Below are 21,588 nucleotides of genomic sequence, written 5' to 3'. Positions count from 1 at the left end.
CGTGGCTCATCTTATTGCCGGCTGCGAGGCGTATTGAACGGCGCCCTGTCGGGAGCACTCTCTGGCTGGAGGACTACGTAACCGGAGCAAACGCTCGAAGCCCATAAGGTGAGCAGGCCGTCTCATGGGACCCTAGTCGGTGACCCGTCTCATAGCCGGTTGCGTGCCGTATTGAACGGCTCCTCGTCGGGAGCTGTCTCTGGCTGAATGACTACGTCACCGGAGCAAACGCTCGTGGCCCATCAGGTGAGCAGGCCGCTCATGGGCCCGTAGTCCGTGACCCGTCTGACTGTCGGTTGCGTGGCGTATTGAACGGCGCCTCGCCGGGAGCTGTCTCTGGCTGGATGACTACGTCACCTACGTCACCGGAGCAAACGCTCGAGGCCCATCAGGTGAGCAGGAGGCCTCATGGGACCCTAGTCCGTGACCCGCCTCACAGCCGGTTGCGTGCAGTATTGAACGGCTCCTCGTCGGGAGCTGTCTCTGGCTGGATGACTACGTCACCGGAGCAAACGCTCGTGGCCCATCAGGGGAGCAGGCCGCTCATGGGTCCGTAGTCCGTGACCCGTCTGACTGTCGGCTGCGAGGCGTATTGAACGGCGCCCCGTCGGGAGCTGTCTCTGGCAGGAGGACTACGTCACCCGAGGAAACGCTCGTGACCCACCAGGTGAACAGGCCTTCCCGTGGGAGTCGAGTTCGTGGCTCGTCTTATTGCCGGCTGCGAGGCGTATTGAACGGCGCCCCGTCGGGAGCTCTCTCTGGCTGGAGGACTACGTCACCGGAGCAAACGCTCGAGGCCCACCAGGTGAGAAGGCCGTTTCATGGTACCCTACACCGTGACCCGTTTCATTGCCATCTCCCTGGCGTATTGAACGGCACCTCGTCGGGAGCTTTCCCAGGCTGGTGGACTACGTCACCAGAGCAAACATTCGTGGTCCACCAGGTGAGCCGGCCGTCTTATGGAACTCGTGTTGGTGACCCGTCTCTTTGCCGTTTGTGTGGCCTCTGTCGGAAGTTCTCTCTGGCAGAACTACGTCACCGGATCAAACGTTCGTGGCCCGCACGATGACCAGATCCCACCGTGGGCCTCGAGTCCGTGCTCTGCCCCACTGGAGTTTCAATGGTGCCTTGAACGGCGTCTCGCCGGGACCTCTCTCTGGCAGAAGGTGTGTGTCTCTGGTTGAAATGTTCGTGGCTTGGAAGGTGTCCAGGTCGTCCCGTGGGCCCCGTGTCTGTGGCGCGTCTCATTGGCCTTTCCGTGCAGTCTTGAATAGTGTCTTGTCGGGAGCACTATGTGGCGACAGTACTCACCGGATGAAACGCTCGTGGCCTCCCAGGTGAGTAGGCCGACTCATGGGACTCGAGACCGTGGCCGGTCTCATTGCAGGTTGCATGGCGTATTGAACGGAGCCTCGTCGGAAGGTATCTCTGACTGGAGGACTACGTCACCGGATGAAACTTTCGCGGCCCGCCATGTAACCAGGTCATCCCATGGGCCGCGAGTTCGCCGCCCCTCACGTTCTCGTTTGCGTGGCGTCATGAACGGTGTCTCGTCGGGAGCTCTCTGTGGCACGAGTAGCCACCGGATCGAACGTTCGCGGCCCGCCAGGTGACCAGGTGGTCCCGTGGACCTCAAGTCTGTGGTCGATATTGATAGCGTTTCCATGGTGCCTTGAACGGTGTAAAGTCGGGAGCTCTATCTGGCAGAAGGTGTGCATCTCCTGATGAAATGTTCGTGCCCCCCCCCCCAGGTGACCATCTGGTGCCGTGGGCCTCGAGTGCATGGTCCGTATGATTGGTGTTTGCGTGGGGCCTTGAGCGATGTCTCGTCAGGGACTCTATCTGGCGGAAGGTGTACGTCTCCGGACGAAATGTTCCTGGCCCACCCGGTGAGCAGGCCGTCTAATGAGACTCAAGTCCGTGGGCGGTCTCATTGCAGGTTTCATGTCGTATTGAACAGCGCCTCGTCGGGAAGTTTCTCTTGCTGGAGGACTACGTCGCCGGTGGAAACGATTCGTGGCCCATCAGGTGAGCAGACCATCTAATGGGACTCGTGTTCGTGGCCAGTCTTATTGCCGGCTGCGAGGCGTATTGAACGGCGCCTCGTCGGGAGCTCTCTGGCGGGAGAACTACGTCACCTGAGCAAACGATTCGTGAACGACCAGGTGAGCAGGCCGTCTAATGGGACTCGAGTCCGTGGTCAGTCTTTTTGCAGGCAGCGTGGCGTATTGAACGACGGCTCTTCGGGAGCTTTCTCTGGCTGGCAGACTACGTCACCAAAGCAAACATTCGGGGCCCACCAAGTGAGCAGGCCGTCCCATGGGACTCGAGTCCGCGGCCCGTCTCTTTGCCGGTTGCGTAGCGTCTCGTCGGGAGCTCTCTCTTGTAGGAGTAGGCACCGGATCAAACTTTCGCGGCCCGCCAGGTGACCAGATCGTCCTGTGGGCCTCAAGTCCGTAATCCATCTCATTGGCGTTTCAATGGTGCCTTGAATGGTGTAACGTCGGGAGCTCTATCTGGGAAAAGGTGTACATCTCCCGATAAAATATTCGTTGCCCGCCAGGTGACGAGGTGGTACCGTGGGCCTCGAGTCCTTGGCCCGGCTCATTGGCGTTGGCGTGATGCCTTCAACGGCGCTTGTCGGGAGCTCTCTATGGCAGAAGGTGCCTCCGGATGAAACGTTGGTGGTCAGCCAGGTGAGCAGGTGGTACCGTGGGCCTCGAGTCCATGGTCCGTCTCATTGGTATTGCGTGGTGCCTTGAGTGGTGTCTCGTCAGGGGCTCTATCTGGCAGACGGTGTACGTCTCCGGAAGAAATGTTCCTGGCACACCAGCTGAGCAGGCCGTCCTATGGGACTCGGTTCCGTGGCCCGTGCGATTGCCGTTTGCGTGTCGTATTGAACGGCGCCACGCCGATAGCTCTTCTAGCAGGAGTACGTTATCGCATGAAGCGTTCGTGGTTAGCAATGTGACCAGGTGGTCACGTGGGCCTCGAGTCCGTGGCCTGTCTGGTTGGCGTTTGCGTGGCGTCTTGAACGGTGTCTCGTTCGGGCTCTCTCTGGCAGGACGATTACGTCACCGGATTAATCCTTCAGGCCCTGCCAGGTGACCACATGGTCCCTTGGGCCTCGAGTCCTTGGCCTATCTCATTGGCGTTTGCGTGGCGTCTTGAATGGCGCCTTGTCGGGGGCTCTCTCTGGCTTGTTGACTACGTCACCGGATCAAACATTCGTGGCGCGCCAGGAGACCAGGTCGTCCCGTGGGCCCCAAATCCGTGGCGCATCTCATTGGCCTTTCCGTGGCGTATTGAACAGTGTCTCGACGGGAGCTCTCTCTGCCAATAGTAGTCACAGGATCAAACGCTCGTGGCCTACCAGGTGAGCAGGCCGTCCCATGGGACTCGAGACCGTGGCCGGTCTCATTGCAGGTTGCATGGCGTATTGAATGCGCCTCGTCAGGAGGTATCTCTGACTGGAGGACTACGTCACTGGATCAAACGTTCATGGCCCGCCATCTAACCAGATCGTCCCGTGGGATGCGAGTCCGTCGCCCCTCTCATTCCTGTTTGCGTGGCGTCTTGAACGGTGTCTCGTCGGGAGCTTTCTTTGGCAGGAGTAGTCACTGGATCAAACGCTCGTGGCCCGCCAGCTGACCAGGTCGTTCCGTGAACCTCAAGTCTGTGGTCGATATCGATTGCGTTTCCATAGTGCCTTGAACTGTGTAACGTCGGGAGCTCTTATATGGCAGAACGTGTGCATCTCCGGATGAAATGTTCGTGGCCTCCCAGGTGACCAGGCGGTGCCGTGGGCCTCGAGGCCGTGGTCCGGCTCATTGGCGTTGGCGTGGTGCCTTCAACGGCACTCGTCAGGGGCACAATCTGGCAGAAGGTGTACGTCTCCGGACGAAATGTTCCTGGCCCGATAGGTGAGCAGCCCGTCTCATGGGACCCTAGTCCTTGACCCGTCGCATTGCAAGTTGCATGGCGTATTGAACGGCGCCTCGTCCAGAGGTATCTCTGACTCGAGGACTACGTCACCGGATCAAACGTTCGCGGCCCGCCATGTAACCAGGTCATCCCGTGGGCCGCGAGTTCACCGCCCCTCTCATTCCCGTTTGCGTGGCGTCATGAACGGCGCCTCGTCGGGAGCTGTCTCTGGCTGGAGGACTACGTCACCGGACCAAACGCTCGTGGCCCATCAGGTGAGCAGGCCGTCTCATGGGACCCTAGGCCGTGACCCGTCTCACTGCCGGTTGCGTGGCGTGTTGAACGGCGCCTCGTAGGGAGCTTTCTCTGGCTGGGGGACCACGTCACTCCAGCAAACGCTCGTGGCCCATCAGGTGATCAGGCCGTCTCACGGGACCCTAGGCCGTGACCCGTCTCACTGCCGGTTGCGTGGCGTACTGAACGGCGCCTCGTAGGGAGCTCTCTCTGACTGGAGGACTACGTCACCGGAGCAAACACTCGAGGACCACCAGGTGAGAAGGCCGTTTCATGGTACCCTACACCGTGACCCGTTTCATTGCCGGCTGCCTGGCGTATTGTACGGCAGCTCGTCTGGAGCTTTCTATGGCTGGTGGACTACGTCCCCAGAGTAAACATTCGTCGTCCACCAGGTGAGCCGGCCGTCTTATGGAAATCGAGTTGGGGACCCGTCTCTTTGCCGTTTGTGTGGCGTTTGTCGGAAGTTCGCTCTGGCAGAACTACGTCACCGGATCAAAAGTTCGTGGCCCGCCAGGTGACCAGATCCGGCCGTGGGCCTCGAGTCCATGCTCTGCCCCACTGGAGTCTCCATGGTGACTTGAATGGCGTCTCGCTGGGAGCTCTCTCTGGCAGAAGGTGTGCGTCCCTGGTTGAAATGTTCGTGGCTTGCCAGGTGACCATGTCGTCCCATGGGCCCCGTGTCCGTGGCGCGTCTCATTGGCCTTTCCGTGGCGTCTTGAATAGTGTCTTGTTGGGAGCTCTATGTGGCGAGAGTAGTCACCGGATCAAACGCTCGTGGCCCCCCAGGTGATTAGGCCGTCTCATGGGACTCGGGACCGTGGCCGGTCTCATTGCAGGTTGCATGGTGTATTGAATGGCGCCTCGTCGGGAGGTATCTCTGACTGGAGGACTACGTAACCGGATCAAACGTTCGCGGCCCGCCATGTAACTAGGTAATCCCGTGGGCCACGAGTTCGCCGCCCCTCTCATTCCCGTTTGCGTGGCGTCATGAACAGTGTCTCGTCGGGAGCTATCTGTGGCAGGAGTAGTCACCGGATCAAACGTTCGGGGCCCGCCAGGTGACCAGGTCGTCCCGTGGACCACAAGTGTGTGGTCGATCTCGATAGCGTTTCCATGGTGCCTTGAACGGTGTAAAGTCGGGAGGTCTATCTCGCAGAACGTGTGCATCTCCTGATGAAATGTTCGTGGCCCCCCAGGTGACCACGTGGAGCCGTGGGCCTCGAGTGCATGGTCCGTATCATTGGTGTTTGCGTGGTGCCTTGAGCGATGTCTCGTCAGGGGCTCTATCTGGCGGAAGGTGTACGTGTCCGGACGAAATGTTCCTGGCCCACCCGATGAGCAGGCCGTCTAATGGGACTCCAGTCCGTGGGCGGTCTCATTGCAGGTTTCATACCGTATTGAACAGCGCCTCGTCGGGAGGTTTCTCTTCCTGGAGGACTACGTCACCGGAGGAAACGATTCGTGGCCCACCATGTGAGCAGGCCGTCTAATGGGACCCTTGTCCATGACCCCTCTCATTTCCGGTTGCGTGCCGTATTGAACGGCGCCTCGTCGGGATCTCTCTCTGGCTGGAGAACAACGTCAGCTGAGCAAACGATTCGTGGCCTACCAGGTGAACTGGCCGTTTCATGGGACCCTTGTCCATGACCCCTCTCATTGCCGGTTGCATGCCGTATTGAACGGCGCCTCGTCGGGAGCTCTCTCTGGCTGGAGAACTACGTCACCTGAGCAAACAATTCGTGGCCCACCAGGTGAACTGGCCGTTTCATGGGACCCTTGTCCATGACCCCTCTCATTGCCGGTTGCGTGCCGTATTGAACGGCGCCTCGTCGGGAGCTCTCTCTGGCTGGAGAACAACGTCACCTGAGCAAACGATTCGTGGCCGACCAGGTGAGCAGGCCGTCTAATGGGACTCGAGTCCGTGGTCAGTCTTTTTGCAGGCAGTGTGGCGTATTGAACGACGGCTCGTCGGGAGCTTTCTCTGGCTGGCGGACTACGTTACCAGAGCAAACATTCGGGGCCCACGAAGTGAGCAGGCCGTCCCATGGGACTCGAGTCCACGGCCCGTCTCTTTGTCGGTTGCGTAACGTCTCGTCGGGAGCTCTCTCTGGTAGGAGTAGGCACCGGATCAAACGTTCGCGGCCCGCCAAGTGACCAGATCGTCCCGTGGGCCTCAAGTCCGTGGTCCATCTCATTGGCGTTTCCATGGTGCCTTGTACGGTTTAACGTCGGGAGCTTTATCTGGGAGAAGGTGTACATCTCCGGATAAAATGTTCGTTTCCCCCCAGGTGACGAGGTCGTCCCGTGGGCCTCGAGTCCTTAGCCCGGCTCATTGGCGTTGGCGTGATGCCTTGAACGGCGCTTGTCGGGAGCTCTCTATGGCAGAGGGTGTACGCCTCCGGATGAAACGTTGGTGGTCCCCCAGGTGAGTAGGTGGTACCGTGGGCCTCGAGTCCATGGTCCGCCTCATTGGTATTGCGTGGTGCCTTGAGCGGTGTCTCGTCAGGGGCGCTATCTGTCAGACGGTGTACGTCTCCGGAAGAAATGTTTCTGGCCCACCAGCTGAGCAGGCCGTCCTATGGGACTCGGTTCCATGGCCCGTGCCATTGCCGTTTGCGTGGCGTATTGAACGGCGCCACGCCGGTAGCTCTTCTAGCAGGAGGAGTACGTTATCGCATGAAGCGTTCGTGGTTAGCAATGTTACCAGGTGGTCACGTGGGCCTCGAGTCCGTGGCCTGTCTTGTTGGCGTTTGCGTGGCGTCTTGAACGGTGTCTCGTTCGGGCTCTCTCTGGCAGGACGATTACGTCACCGCATTAAACCTTCGGGCCCTGCCAAGTGACCACGTGGTCCCTTGGGCCTCGAGTCCTTGGTATATCTCGTTGGCGTTTGCGTGGCGTCTTGAATGGCGCCTTGTAGGGGGCTCTCTCTGGCTTGTTGACTACGTCACCGGATCAAACTTTCGTGGCGCGCCAGGAGACCAGGTCGTCCCGTGGGTATCAAGTCCGTGGCCCGTCTTATTGGCGCTTGCGTGGCGTCTTGTACGACTTCTCCATTGAGATCTCTCTGGCAATATGAGCACGTCTCCGGTTCAAATATTCACGGCCAACCAGGTGATCGGCCGTCCCGTGGGCCGCGAGTCCATGGCCCGTCTTGTTGGCTGCCCTTGGTAACGTAAGCATTCGCGTAATGTCTTGATGAGTGTCTCTTCGGTATCTTTGCGTCCCTATCCCGTTTGCCTTTTTTATACCCGCGAGCCCGTGCTTTTCCCTCATTCTTTTGAGCTGAGTGTCGCTCATGGTCATCTCGGCTTTTCTCGCCGGTCGCCCGGCTCGTCGTTGTGACATAATAAGGTGTTGGCTATATCCTATCGGGAGATTTTCCTGCTAACCGTCACTTAATCGCGTGACATCTCTTCCATTCAGCTTTCTTCCTTTGTCGCCTGTCGATCGCTCGTCGGCGTGACCAGCTTAGGCGGTGCTTGGAAATGCTTCCGTATTAGGACAGTTCATGGGGCCGTCGCGTGACTGCATGACGCAGAGTCAGATGGCAAATGAAAGTGATGTATCCGCCGCTTTGGCTTGTGAGTTTTGAACTAACGTTCATGCGCAGCTGTCAGCACCAAACTTTAGCTCTAGTGATTCAAGGAAACGGGCAGGTTTTGAAGACCGGTACTCGACAACAAAGCGTATATCATCAATCATGTCATAGAGGAATTTGCAGAACACAAGTAGACTCTGTATATAGAGTGAATAGATTATGAAGCAGCATTTGATTTAGCCTGAAATGCCAGAATGCATGTGGGCACTGCGCAAGTTGGACTTGGAAGAGGCATGTCCTAAAATGCTTGAAAATGTATACAGGGTGTCCCAGCTAACTTGAACCAAGATTAAAAAAAAAAGTGTTCTTCAGACCTGAAATCGCGTGGATATTGTTAGGGTTTATCGAAAGTTGCAGTGCCATTTTTTTCTCGTCCTATTTGAATAATTAGTCGAGATAAAGAAATTAATTTTTTAAATATATTTTGAAGCGTTCAGGCGTCAATAGGAAAGTTGTGGAGCTCCACAAATATTGCCGAACCCAGAACTTCCAACGAGATTGACTTAGCGCGGCCGTTTTTATTCGGGAAAAACGAAAGCCCGCGTTGTTTAAAAAATAACACGTGACAGCGTGCTCCGTGCACCCGGATGCGCCGCGATTAGAGCGCTCTCATCCGTGCTTTGTAGAAAGACATCACTCGCTGTGCGCCTTTCGTGCTGCCCAAGACAGAGCTTCGCGTTGTGCTTGGTTCCAAGATGAGCGCCAGTCGGTTAGGCTGCCAGTTGAAAAAAAGCGCGGCTCCCGTTTCTGCGGCGGTAATTGCGCTCTCACGTTAGCACAACGCATGCGGAGGAAGGATGACAATCTCACGAGTTAGCATTTGGGAGCAAGATCGCAACAAGCAAAGACGCATATAAGGAGCTTGATAATATCGTGTGAAACGCTGAAAAACGGGAGCCGCGTTTTCAACTGCCGCCCGAACCCACTGGCGCTTATCTTGGAACCAATCACAATTCGAAGCTCTGTCTTGTGCAGCACGAAAGGGGCGAAGAGAGTGCTGTTTTTTACAAAGCACGGATGAGAGCGCTGTACTCGAGGCGAATCCTGGCGCACGGAGCGCTCTGTCACGTGGTATTTTTTTTTTTTAATTCCGCGGGCTTTTGCTTTTAGCGAATAAAAACGGCCGCGCTCAGTCAATCTCGTTGGAAGTGCCTGGGTTTGACAATATTTGAGGAGCTCCACAACTTTCCTATTGATGCCTGAACGTTTCAAGCTATATTTAAAGTTAAGTTAAAAAGTTAGTTTATTTATCTCGATTAACTATTCAAATAGGACGAGCGAAAAAATGGTTCTGTAACTTTAGATAAACTCTAACAACATTCACGTGATTTCAGTTCTGAAGAACACTTAAGTTTTTTTGTTTTTCTCAATGTTGGTACAAGTTAACTGGGACGCCCTGTACATAAGGACAGCACAAAGACCATGGTCTTCCACAGCAAAAGTGACAACATGGCAATCAGGGAGGGCGTCATGGAAGGTGACACAATCTCCCCACTATTATTCACTGCATATGTATAAGAGGTATTCGGATGGTTTGTTTACACGAACTGAGGGTAAGAGTTAGTGGAGAGCACCTTTGCAACTTCAGATCGGCTGATGGCGTTGCCTTGCTAACTGAGGGGAGAAATTTCAGCGCATATGATTGGAGACTTAGGCGCCTGAAAGAACAGCGGTGGGGCTAAGAAATTAATACGAAGAAAATTGTAGTAATGTTCAAGAGTCTTGGTATTGAAGAATAGTTTACAATATGCAGTAAAACATTGTAAATGTTGTGGGGTTACTGGCACGGTTCGGACCCTGAACTCAGGGCCAACGCCACTCCGCTAGCTCGACCACACCTGTGGCCGCGAAGAACAACACCTCCGAGGAATAAGCCCGCAGGCAAGAGCTTTAATTGGGATCTCCCAATAGTGTTCCTCGGTCGCGCGCAGACAGCCGCGGCAGGCAACAGGCACAGGACACAGGCACAGGAGACAGGCACAGATGCAGTTCAGGTCACCTGGGCCGCCGCTGGTCTCGCGTCCGCTCTCTTTCAAGGCTCGCTGTCAACTCCCGCTCCGCGTCTCCGTGTCCCGCCTCCCGTGCGCGCGGCCCGCGCGGCCGCCGGAACCGAGGGGCGCGGGAGAGGAGGAGCGCCCGCACACGAGATGAAGGGGGTCTCTCCCTCCCCCCTCTCCTCCCTCGTTGTCGCTTCGGAGTAAATGGAGGGTAGGAGGAGGGAAGGCCAGCGGCGGGCCCCGAGTGAGAGAAGGGAGGCGCTGGGCGAGGGTTAAGCGGTTTTCCACAATGTTTAGAGAATACAGATGCCTGAAGCATATCGCGAACGAAAGTCTGGAACACGGAAGTGAGGCAGCTAGGAGGATAACAATGGCATGCGAATTTGGCAAGGACTTTCAGAAATAGCAGCTTTCCAACATTCCCTAAGAAAAAATACATAAAATATTTTTGTCTTGCCAGTAATAACTCCTGGAAGAGTAACATAAAGGTTAATGAAGAGGCTTAAAATTGAACTGACAGAACATCATGTTGTGGGAAGGAAAAGGACAGGTGTAAAGGTAGGAGACAAGAGAGCTGAGTGGGTCGGGGAAGAAAGAAGATTAAATTATACCCTAAATGAAATCATGGAGGAATGGGCATGGACAGGGCACGTAACGCGGAGGACAAATAACCGATGGTACATTTTGGCACCGGTGTAGTTTCCAATATAGCAGGTGATGACAGGGAGTCATGCAAGCAGATGTGGTTAAGAAGTTTGCAGTTGCACGGTGGCCGTAGCAGGCGCAGGACAGGATTCTCTGGATTCTCTGGAGATTTTTCTTCGAAGCTCGTTGATGGACATCCCAGTGGGAAATTGCGTCCCAGCGTTCGATAAAAGCATGTTCTCCTCGGTTCTGGGGCGCAATTGAAAAACGGTGACAGTGAGTGCTTTAATTCCGCTCTATTTCGTTTTCATAAAATTTCTCCTCTAGGTGGCGCTGCTTAACCGGCAGCTTTAGAACGGTACCGCTGAGAGAACAGAATCATGCGCCAAGTTACGTCCACTGCAAGTCAAAGCTCCCACCCACTGAAAGCCAGTTATTTATTCATTTAGCCTCAAGGCTTTACAGAGGGGTGGGTGCAGGGGTTGAACTAATAGAAAATCTGAAGAGAGAGAGAATGATGAACGCAAATGCAGGGAGGTTAACCAGGCGACGCCCAGGCGACGACCCTACACGTGGGAAAGGGGGACGAAGGGAGAGATAGGAAAGGGAGAGAGGAAGGTAGCTAACTGTTTCGCCTGTCCGTAGTCCGTAACTAACAGGGTACACTGGGCACACTCTGAAAGTTCACATCCTTGAACTCAATCCTGAGTCTTTCAAGAATTTTACAAGCGCCTTCACAGCTATCCTCTGTGATGAGGGAAAGTAAGCAAACGGGAGAACAGAGCGCACGCATACACTGAACATATGATGCAAAGCTTTCAAAAAGAAAATGTTCAAGGCACAGCATCAAGAAAAAAAAAATTGGGCTAAGCAGACAGGGAATTTTTCATCGCCTCTTTGATAGCCATAGCACCTTGAATGCAAAGAATGGAGGGGGGCAGGTGATTCCAATCTGCTATAGTCTTCGGCAAAAAAAGGTAAAAAAAACAGATTAGTACGGGAATGTGGAACGCGAACTTTATGTCTCTGATTGACATGTGTTGACAAGTAAGTTGACTCAGAAATGAGTTCACCTTTAGTAATGGGCTAGTGAAATAAATTTGGTGAAATTGGCACAAACGGGAGTCTTCCTTCGAATGTGTAAGTTTTGTAGACCCAGTTGTGACTTCATTAGGGAAACACTGGCAGTACGTGCATATTAAGGTGGAATGAAGCGCACTGATCGATGTTGGATTGCTTCGATGTCGTCAGTAAGTGTACAAAGAGCTGGACCTCATATTGCGGAGGCATCTTCCAGTTTAGGTACAAAGTTCCTACGCAGATAACAGAGAGTGCGATCAGCATTGTCAGTGATAAATTTCACACGAACATGCCATGAAAAGTTATTTTTTAAAATAAACTCCGAGACATTTATAGGAAGTGAGAAGAGGGGCTCGTTATTATACACATGGGGGAGCCAACCATGTCCAACATTCTCGAACAAAAATTTTAGATATTAAAAAATTATAAGATACTCTTATTAAAATACTGGGGGTAATGGTTCATTGTTCTGATGTGTAACAAAATCTTTCGTTTAACGTGTTTCCATCGATCAGTTAAGACTGCCATAGAAAACCAATGGGGAATGCTTTTGACGGCAGAAAAACACTAATGGAAAAAAAATCCAAGACTGCCGTCGGGTGGTCGGCGGATATGTTGATTGTTATATTTAAATCTTAAATTGTATGAAAAAATTGCTGACATAAAATGTTTCCTGCTCAAAAATGCTTTTGTCCAGAATTGTTGGGTATTAGTCACCGACACCAAGGGCGTAGGGGATGTTTTTTTTTATTTGTGGTGCTCATGATCAATGGGAGATTGACGGGGTAATTTTTAAAAAAAAAAAACAGGACGTACTGCGGCCAACGCATTGGGCAAGCGTGGCGCTGGTGAACACTTAATTTTCGGTTACACTACACATAAGTACCCCCGAAAGCAGCAGATTGCACAGCCGTCGCCGTAGCTTAGTTGGTGGAGCACCGGACGCGAAATTTGGAGCTCGTGGGTTCGGATCCCACCGGCAGCATGTGGTTGTTTTTTCTGCTGCTTTCTTATCAATTATGTTTAAAAATTGAGCCCCACAAATAAAAACAAAACAAAAACATTCTCTATGCTCCTTGGTTTCGTTGACTGTTGCCTTCATCAGTAATTTATAGGAAACTACATTTTCGAGAGCTACAGGGTTAGCTCTGTAGCAGTAGGCTATAGGCATGCTGGTACGGCGGACGGTTGTTATACTTTTGCATTTAGTAGCACTTAAGGTCATAAGCCAATCGTTACGCCAGTTGGAGATAGCGTCAAGGTAGGAATGCAGGATCATGTTATCACGAAGGTTAGCTATTCACAGTAAAGAACACAGTCATCGGAGTAAAGCGTTATAGATGAGGAAATACCGTCATGAAGGTGATTTATATATATTAGGAATAATAACGGAGCCAAAACACAGCCTTGTGGGACACTGGATTTCAGAGGAAAAGTAGATGAGATGAAATTACTAGCTGCAATAAACAGAGCGGTTAAAGAAGAAATACTCAATCAATTTTGTCATGTCAGGTGTCAATGTTCACACTACGTAATTTTAGAAGGAGCAAGTTTTGGGGGACTTTGTCGAAAGCTTTTTCAAAGTTGAGGAAGATGCAATGAACTATTGATCCATGGTCAAGGTAGGAAGCTATACTGTTAGTAATAGGTAATAGTGGCGTTACATGTGAATAGTGTATGCGAAAACCATGTTTGACGGGAGTAAAAAATGATTTCCCCTGTCCCGTGCCAGCTGTTGTCCCCCTAGGATCACTAAATTTTCTAATGTCGTCCCCCCATGTGTCCATGCATCTGCCATCATCTGCTACGTTTAACTTCCCTAGGAATGCAGTCTGTTGCCCTAAAGAACCAACGGTTATCTTCCCTTGGTATTATATGCCCGGGCCATGTTCGTTTCCTTTTCTTGATTGCACCTACCTTATAGGATTACCGTGCGTTTGTTCTCTGCCCCACGCTGATCTCTGCCTGTCTCCCGATGCTACATTTATCATTTTCCATTCCATAGCTCACTTCGTTAGCCTTAATTTAGGTTCAAGTTTCTTAGGAGGGAGTGAAGGACAGCGGTAGGATGCTGTTCACGACCTGAGAGCGGCTGCCAAACACACTTCGCATTCTTATTCCTCTAGTTGTTACTCTCGATCAGATCTGCGGTCGCTGGCCTTGATAGATGTACTGCCTTAGCATTTCCAGTAGTACGCCGCCTATCCTGAACTGTTGCTCCCTTCACCGTCCGTTGAAACATCAGTTTTCTTTTACATTAACTTCTAGTCCCACCGTTCGGCTTTGAGTGCTAAGCGCTTAGTCAAGCGTTGCAATTCCTCCCCTCAGTTAGCAGGGTAGGGTCATCAGCAAACCAGACGATAGAAATGTGTTCGCCACGCAGTAATGTAGCTCGTTGAGAAAATGCGTTATGAAAGCTGCAGAGGAACTGCGCACATAGAAACCAGGAAAAGTTACTGTTGCAGGAATTGTTCCACCAGCTACTGCGGGATCGATACCATGTGGGACAATTTCTGCAACTCTAGTCGAATGCGCATTCACTGGTTGAGCTTTACGGCGTTCACAGCTCCACGATTATGGAAGAACTTCATGATTGAATGGAACTTCAGTTGCCGGACCTTCCGCGTCTTGCTGGAACGAGTTCGTTCGCAAACGTGTGTTACACTGTATACTATTTTTGGTGGGCATCGCCAAGTCTTTGCAACGTTGGGCGGATACTCGCAGGAGCAAGTTGTGAAACACACAGGTCAACGTCGTAAGTTTCTTCATTTTTGAGACTTTCTCCATCGCTAGCGTGCAGCTCGCTCGCGCCTCAGATGCATGCCCAAGTCTTTGCCCGCTGCTTCTTCCGAAGGCGTTTGCGGTCGGCATTATTTCATTAGATACAAGGACACTAGAAAATTATTCATTGCTTCGGTGCTGTCTGCGACGCAACGGGTCAGTATGATAAGTACAAGGTATACACGAGGATCGTGCAGATTTCGGTGCGTGAACAAGGATCGTCGGCATGTGGCATCCCTATGGATTACAGGGAACAGTATAAGGACGCTGCCTCAGAAACACATTTGCTGCACAGGCGCCGCGAACGACGATCGGTGGGGACATCACTTGTAATCGGGACAAGTGCCAAAGTTCTCGTAACACGGAGGAATATGAGCACACAACAAGAATATTGAGGACAGCAGACGCAATTCCTGCATTTTCTCCTGTTCTGCGTCACTTGTTCTGAAATGGCAAAATTTTCGTGTACTTAGCTGAAGTTCTCCGCCTTCAGCCAATAAAGAACACATCCGCCACAGATGCATAGCGCATTTTCGTGCCCTTAATAGAGTTGCTACGCAAGTGCCTCTCACGGTTACTCAGAACTCCACGCTTAGCACTGCTGGCAAAAACAGAGACCGTGACTGTACTGTTTCATGTACAGGCAGGCCTTGGTCGCTTTCTCTCGTCGATGTGAGTACCCACGGGCTGGGAAGCCCACGGCCGCATTAAGCTATACGCTACAAGCCTCGTCAAATGAATCGAAATTTACTCTAACGACGGGAGCAGGCATGCAGTGAACTACTGTGATTTCTGCGGAATGTAAGAAACATGGTTGGGATGGGCGTCACTGGTTGCAGCCGTCACATGCTCGCAGTTCTGGCCGTGGGCAGTGCACTTACGCTAAAGTTTTCCTTTTCGTAGCGCCTCTTGATGCAGCAGCAGAGGGAAAGTGTGGCATCCTCGCCATGCAGCAGTCGGCACCGTCCGCAAAAAAACCGGGATTACGTTCAACCTTCCCTGTGCGTCTGAACCTATTAGCAACTCTGTTGACGTAGTACACGGCAATTATTCACTTAATGCACTTGATGCAAAGGTTGCACAGGCGTTGGCGGAGCGGTGGGCCTCATCTGCGTTGCGCAGATTAGGCGTGCGACTCGGAAGGAACAAAGGGTCTCCACTGAAGTCCCCTCCACTCGCTTCGTAAGACAGCTGTCAGTCCTGGCATAGCAGGAGCTAAACAATGTCGTTCATCCCGTCGCACAGCGTCTACGTCGCGCGGTCTGCGTTCCTTTCAAACGGCTTTTGCACGCCTAGATGTTCATCGTCGAAGTCATAACAGGTCGGCTCCGTGTAACAAAGTGATGTCTCGTACGACTTGTGGGAGCCTGCTATAAAACTTTTGGGCGCAACTGGGGCGCAGGAAAAAACTTTGTCCTCGTGTACTCACATTCCTTTCAGCAGCGCTTACAAATTTATATAAGATCGGTTTTGATTGTCATTGTTTTTTTAATTTAGTAATAGGGCGGAGCACGTCCTGCGAGACTGCTGTTCTGAGTGATGTAGGCTACTCAGTAGCGCCAGCAATGCTCCTAGGCGGCAAATGCAGCCTGTACTATAGCTAGTAGACTAAATAATTTAAACCCTAGCTTTCTCCGTGACTAAAATCGCCTCAAGCGGTATCTTGCCACGTATTCCAGTCTTCGCTCGCTTCAACTCAATTACCGCATAGTGTCCATCTCACGCACCTTTCTCACGTTTCCCGCCGAATTTCGATACGCTGTATTCCGAACAACATGTCGCTGCATCCATCTGAGGGGATTTCGTGACCAAGCGGATGATTGTGATAAAAAAAGGGGCGTAAGCTCAACATCGGACCACCCTTTTTCGCACTGCCGGGAACTACCACGCGGTGTAACTCACCCCCTTTATGAACCATTCACCACTACAAAACCCGGGAAGCCTTTCCGACTCATGCCGGCCTAGCTGCAGCTGTATACAATACAACAGGACTTTATCAACATCATTTTAAATGATGAAGGAAGCCTTAAGAAAAAGCTCAAAAAAGCCAGCTTGACAGTGCCGCAGGCCCTCTTCATTGGCCATTGTCATAATGTACACAGAATATATGAACAGCATCTTTTGTGATGCTGTTCATATATTCATATGTTCGTAAGAAAAGCATGGAAGTACAGTATACACGTAATAACAGGTGCACTACATGGCAAGAAAGAATACTAGATTCTGTAACTACATTTCAGCTATAGAAAAGCACAAATAAAAAATAATGTCATGTACTACGTTTTGAAAAGATCATGCAATGCCTTGAACGTGATGTTCTCAATCTGGATCCCTCTAGCATCTAAAATGTTTAAGTATTCGATGTAATTTGTTTTGTATTTGCAGACCATATGTTGTTCTACTTGTTTTAACCTTCCACGGTTCAAAATGGCGTGTTTTATAAGATTGTGCATTACCTTCGAGTTTAGCTATTTTGTGGATAAAACCATTGATACCTTTAGTTTCTTGTTTGAACAACTTGTAAAGTCGGCACTCGTAACATTTTGTGGCTGCAACAACATTGTATTTCGTCAATAACTAACGAGTGCGATAGACTAGTAGTGCATTGGTACGCTTTCGGCAGCTCTTAAAATCTGTTTTTGCAGAATGATCAGTATTTCTCTATTAGATTTAGGAGTTGATGCCCATACCAAGTAACAGAATTAGAGGTGCACTAAAGAGGATTCTTAACTAAACTAGTCTTTTTACCGCGGGAAACCGATCTACATGCTCTGAGCATTCTTAGAAACTTCGAATTATTGTCGTGTGCGGCCGATTTTCCTTATAAATCTGATTACTCGTTCCGGCTGCCATCTTTTTTATTTTTTTAAACTGAACTCCGTGAGTAGGAGGAGTCAACCAACGCGTGGAGTTCCTCTCAGCCAGTCGCGTGGCGGCTTCGCTTTCGCTTTTATGTAGTTTTTTTTTTAGGTTTCCGTGCATAAATAGTTTCAGTCTCAAACTACACAGCCACAAATTAGGCCCAAGGAAATAAAAATGCGCGTGGAGTCTGCTTTCGGTCATCACTCCGCATTTTACTACGTATCACCGTGGCAATGGCAGAGCGGCAAGCCACCGCGCGAGTGGCTGAAGGGCATCCCACGTGTTGGCTGAATCCTCTTTTCTGAGGTCAGTAAAAAAAAAGGCGGGAGTCGGGACGTTTCATTCAATTTAATAGGGAAATCGGCTGCACAGGACAATGATTCCAAGAATGCTCAGAGCGTGTAGAAGTTAACGCGCTGAAAAGACGAGCTCAGAATCCTCTTCAGTCCATCTTTAAGTCTTAAGGAAAAACGGCTCTTGTAAATCAACATCATAATGTGGCGAGAGAGTATATGCCGACTGCGAGAAACTATTCCTACAATCGAATGTAGACATTCCCAATGCGCTCACCGCGAGACAGCACAACATTCTCTATGCAGAGACGCGAGATTTGATTACGACTCCTGTCTCTTGTATCCGCAAGTAGGCCGCTTCTTTTTTTTTTTATCGCGTTAGTGCTATTGGTCCTTGATTTATGATGGTGGACTCGGTCGCTGTGTAACCGCGCAGTCTACTAATCCTCTGCTTTTCACAATGCAGGTGTTTGCCCTAGCCGTACGCCTACTTTTCGCCGCTCTGCCGTCTGCCCCCTGTGGATTTTCATCTCCCATGACCCTGGACACCCATAGAAGCAGTATTTTTCATCAACTGGGACCGTCACCAATGTCGCACCTGCCTTCACTGTCGTCAGAGTGCCGCATCTCGGATCAGCCCTGGCCAGGCCCATCACCAGGATCATCAACGTCTGCGTCGCCTATAAAGACCGTGCTATCATCGCCATCCCTCTGTGGACTCGGTCGCTGTGCAACCGCGCAGTCTACTAATCCTCTGCTTTTCACAATGCAGGTCAGTAATAAGTTTTCTCTGCTAAAAAAACAGTAATTACTTCTTAATACGACTGCCGAGTCCACAATGCTGCGCTGGAATTATTGCAGAATGTTCATGTGTCATCCGTTCTCTTTTTCCATTGTCAGGTGTTGTAGAAACTAACCCAGGCCCCGACTATTCCGGTACTGTACTTCCCGAGCTCCAGAAGCTAACCACTGGACAAGCTACATTAATCTCCGATCTACAAGATAGTAAAAAGCAGTTGCAGGCTGCTGACACAACCTTGACCGATTTGAACAAGCGCATAAACGCTGTGGAATCGCACTACGCTGCCCTTTCTGCTCTTCATTCTGGAATAGACACCCTGAAAACTTGAACCACTGAACTCAGTTACAAGATCGAAAAAACTGGAAGCAGGTGTTGACGCAGCAGAAAATCGCTCCCGCCGTAAAAACCCCAAATTTTACAAAATTCCCGACTTTAACCCCAATCGGAAAATAAAGGCAAACTCAGAAGAAACAGTCATTCGCCATTGATCTGCGCACCTAGATTTTGCCATTGACCCTAATCTAATCAAGCGTGTTCATCGCCTCGGGCGTCATTCGACTGACCGTAACAGGCCGATCATCGTAATATTCACCTCATCCAAAATAAAAGAAAGCATTCTTTCCTGTGGAAATAAACTTAAAAGCACTTACTACAGTGTTGGCAAAGACTCTTCGGTTCCAGTTCATCATGCTCGAACAATTAGTTGCTTATGCCTAATAAATATCCGATAATTTCTCCCTTCGCTTCAAAACTTTACATATCGTTCAAAACGCTACATATTCGATGAAGCGACCCAAACAGTAAAAGAGGTGAAACAGCAACAGTCTCATCGCCTACCGACACACTATTCTAAGCATGTACAACAACAAGCACTTTCATTGTCAGTAATTTTTATCAACGTTCGCAGTTTCATTTCAAAGCGAGACATCCTTTCTAATATAATCACATCATCCGCCAGCAACCTACTAATATTAACGGAAATGTGGCTAAGCATTGATGTTTCTGATGGTGGAATCCTTGCAGACTTGCGTAATTTCCCCGTTTTTCGCAATGATCGTCTAGATAGGAAGGGGGGGGGGGGGGGGGTACTGGTTGCGACCAGCCAGGAACTATCATGCCCAGCCATGAATATTTCATCAGACATCGAAATAATATGGGTTTTATATCATGCATCACTTCTCATCATGATCTACCCGACTACACCCACTGCAGGGAAAAGGCCTCTCCCACGTCTCTCCAATCAACCCTGTCGTTGTCCAGCTGCGGCCACCGTATCCCTGCAAGCTTCTTAATCTCATCCGGCCACCCAACTTTCTAGCGCTTCCTGCTACGCTTGCCTTCTCTTGGAATACACTCCGTTAACCTCAAGGACCAGCGGTTGTATTGCCTTCGCATTACATGCCCTCCCCAAGCCCATTTCTTCCTCTTGATTTCGACTAGGATGTCATAATACGCGTTGGTTCCCTCATCCACTCCGCCTACTTCCGATCTCTTAACGTTACACCCATCATTTTTCTTTCCGTAGCTCGCTGCGTTATTGTTGACGTAAGCTGAACCCTTTTCGTTAGCGTCCACGTTTCTGCCCCATAGGTGAGTACCGCTAAGATGATGCAGCTATTGCATACTTTTCTCATGAGGGATATTGGTAAATTGCCATTCATGATCTCAGAGATCCTGCCATACGCGCTCCACCCCATTCTTATCCTTCTAGATCCTCTCAAGATCCGGATCAGCGGTCACTACCTGCCCTAAGTAGACGTATTCCCTTATCACTTCCAGAACCTCGCTTCCAATTGCGAACTGCTGTTCCCTTGCGAGACTGTTGAACATTATTTTGGTCTTCTGCATGTTAATTTGAAGACCTCCAGTTTTGCTGTGCCTGTCTAACTGATTGATTATGCTTTGCAGCTCATCTCCTGAGTGACTTAGCAAGGCAACGTCATCAGCGAATCGCAAATTACTTAGGTATTCTCCATTAACTCTTACCCCCAAATATTCCGAATCCAGGCCTCAGAACACCTCGTGTAAAGAGGCAGTGAATCTCATTGGCGAGATCATGTCTCCCTGCGTGACACCCTTCCTTATTGGAATTTTATTACTGACTTTATGAAGGACTACGCGAGCTAAGCAGTGGTTATAGATATCTTTCAGTATTTTCACATGACTATTCTACACCCTGATTTTGTAATGCCTGCATGACTGCTGAGCTTTCCACTGAATCAAATGCTTTCTTGTAATCAGTGAACGATATATTTGGTTTATTGGTTTATTGGGGTTTAACGTCCCGAAGCGACTCAGGCAATGAGGGACGCCGTAGTGAAGGGCTCCGGAAATTTCGACCACCTGGGGTTCTTTAACGTGCACTGACATCGCACAGCACACGGGCCTCTAGAATATCGCCTTCATCGAAATTCAGCCGCCGCAGCCGGGATCGAACCCGCGTCTTTCGGGCCAGCAGCCGAGCGCCGTAACCATTGAGCCACCGCGGCGGGGATGTGAACGATATATATATATATAGGTTGGTTATATTCTGCGCATTTCTCTATAACCTGATTAATAGTGTGAATATGGCCGATTGTCCAGTACCTACGCGTATTACGAAAACCTGCTTGATCATTTGGCTCATTGAAGTCTAAGGTTGGCCTGATCCTATTAGCGATTACCTTAGTAAATACCTTGTCGGCAACAGAGAGTAAGCTGATCGGTCTGTAATTTTTCATGCCTTTGACATCTCCTTTCTTATGAATTACGATAATGTTAGCCTTCTTCCAAGCTTCTGGTACGCTCGAGGTCATGAGGCATTGCGTATACAGGGTGGCTAGTTTTTTCTAGCCATATCTCCTCTCCGTCCTTCAAGAGATCTGCTGTTGCCTGATCCTCATCAGCTTTTCCCCTTTGCATTGAAGGCTTTCTTTGCTTCCTCCTTCGTTAATGGCGGGATGTCTTATTTCTGTGCTCTACTGCCTCTCTCATTAACGTTCTGATTACATTCGCTACTGTATAGATTTCAGTATAACTCTTCGGATACTTTATCTATCTTATCCATATTGCTAATGACATTGCCTCCTTTGTCTTTTAGCGCATACATCTGATTTTTACCTACGCCTAGTTTTCTCTTCACTGCTTTTAGGCTACCTCCGTTGTTTAAAGCATGCTCGATTTTCTCCATGTTAAACTTCTTTATGTCGGCTACCTTGCACTTATTTATTAACTTTGATAGCTCTGCCAGCTCTTTCTGTCCATAGGGTTAGACGCTTTCATGCTTTGGCGTTTCTTAATCAGATTTTCGTCTCCCGAGATAGCTTGCCG

General features: G+C 50.5%; 1 protein-coding gene across 7 annotated transcripts in view; it reads right to left on the bottom strand.

The window, feature by feature from the left end:
- LOC149355549 (whirlin-like) overlaps positions 1–21,588 on the bottom strand; it is a 266,799-nt gene that overhangs the window by 187,907 nt on the left and 57,304 nt on the right. Inside the window, exon 1 of one of the 7 annotated variants that reach the window (XM_089583871.1) lies at positions 15,204–15,648. The exons of the other annotated variants lie outside the window; for them this stretch is intronic. The gene's annotated coding sequence lies outside the window, so the exon portion shown is untranslated. Of the gene's footprint in view, positions 1–15,203; positions 15,649–21,588 lie in introns of those variants that run through there. 7 annotated transcript variants of the gene reach the window in all.

The sequence above is a fragment of the Amblyomma mixtum genome, chromosome 3 (genome assembly GCF_055824585.1).
Source record: "Amblyomma mixtum isolate Tamu chromosome 3, ASM5582458v1, whole genome shotgun sequence".
NCBI classification, from domain to species: domain Eukaryota; kingdom Metazoa; phylum Arthropoda; class Arachnida; order Ixodida; family Ixodidae; genus Amblyomma; species Amblyomma mixtum.
This window is presented reverse-complemented; position numbering and strand designations above follow the sequence as displayed.